Below are 647 nucleotides of genomic sequence, written 5' to 3'. Positions count from 1 at the left end.
ACATTGCAAACTCAGCTGTCGGCGCACCAGTGGCCATGGAATGTTGGCAGGAGTCTGTTATTATTTCGCCGTTCCGCAAATTTCGTTTTTGGGAGAAATTCGTCACCTTTCAACTCATCTCCTTTCCTCGAGAGGTGACGTCACTTCCCGTTTGCAAACGTCAAACCATCTTGAAGGCGCAATGTCATTCAAGTATGTAATATCTTCCGGCTCCAAAATGGCTTCGTCTCTGTCAATCCAAGGGAATAACGGCCTCTCAAGATACATTTTTCCTTATCAAGCTGGAACAGAGTTTACCTTCACTGTCCACTCTGTCCAATTTTGTGACACTTCCTGAGAGCCTGTTTTCGATTCTGTTCCCGGAGTCAGAGCCTCGTGAGGCGAGCATTTTCTAATACATGATTGATTCAGGGGCTTTGCTGCCCGAAGTCGGGTCGAAATGTAAAGATTCTTGGTCTTACGAGTGTGTCTTTGGATCAGTGTCGCGGTGAATATAATAATGGCTGGAACTGATACAAATATACACATTAATCAATTAATGCATTCCACAAACTCCATTATTTCCTGAAAGACAATATTATCTTTTGGTTATTTACCAGAGGAAAAGTGACAAGAGACAGTGGCAGCTGTGATTAGTGAAACATAAT

Source organism: Macrobrachium rosenbergii, unplaced genomic scaffold, assembly GCF_040412425.1.
Source record: "Macrobrachium rosenbergii isolate ZJJX-2024 unplaced genomic scaffold, ASM4041242v1 282, whole genome shotgun sequence".
Classification (NCBI taxonomy): Eukaryota; Metazoa; Arthropoda; class Malacostraca; order Decapoda; family Palaemonidae; genus Macrobrachium; species Macrobrachium rosenbergii.
This window is presented reverse-complemented; position numbering follows the sequence as displayed.